We start from the raw sequence: 787 nt of genomic DNA, 5'->3' as shown, positions 1-787 counted from the left end.
GGCCCTTATAGCCCTCTTTCCTGCCCCTCCCCCGGCCCAGCCTCTCCCCACCCCGCCCCCCTTATCCTGGAATGCGGCTCCAGGAGTAGGCACCCCCCCAGACCAGAGCTCTGGACATTCCACAGGCGCCTCTGGGGAGGGGTTCCCTCTGGCCGGGGTCTGGGCAATCTCTCCATCAATCACGGCTTGCAGCCCTTCTTCCCAGTATTCTCCCTATCATCAGCACACTAAAAACAGGATTGTTTTTTTCTGGTTTTATTTTTAATATTAATATTCTCACACAAAAATCACCGAAAATAGGGGTAGGATTGGGAAGACCCCTCTGCCCCTGGGGCAGAGAGACAGTGCAGTGCGAGGGGCGGGACTGTAAACCCCCCACCCCTCCGCAGCCCCAGCATGGAGGAGAAAAAACTGACGACACGAAAATAAAGCCCCAGAGAAATTCTTCCCGGGGTGTCCCTGCCCCAGGGAGGCCTGACCCTGGGCTGTTTCACACTTAAAAAGAAAAGGGTGGGGGCGCAAGGGGAAGGTCCATGTTTTTAAAATTGGCCGGGGCTGGGAAGGACGGGGTTCCTTTTCCTCATAGTTCTTTCTTTAAAACTTTTAAATTTTTTTATTTTATTTATTTTTTTTTACAAAATACCATTTCAGTTCCCACTTCTTCCCCTACAGTACAGGAGTCGCTCACCCTCAGGCAGGGCTGGGGTCGGGTCGGATGGGGCGAGGAGGGTCTGGTCCAAGAAAGTGCAGGACGTAGGGGAGGGGAGCGGATTTGAGCACCATGAGA

The sequence above is a fragment of the Myotis davidii genome, unplaced genomic scaffold (assembly GCF_000327345.1).
Source record: "Myotis davidii unplaced genomic scaffold, ASM32734v1 scaffold37, whole genome shotgun sequence".
NCBI classification, from domain to species: domain Eukaryota; kingdom Metazoa; phylum Chordata; class Mammalia; order Chiroptera; family Vespertilionidae; genus Myotis; species Myotis davidii.
This window is presented reverse-complemented; position numbering follows the sequence as displayed.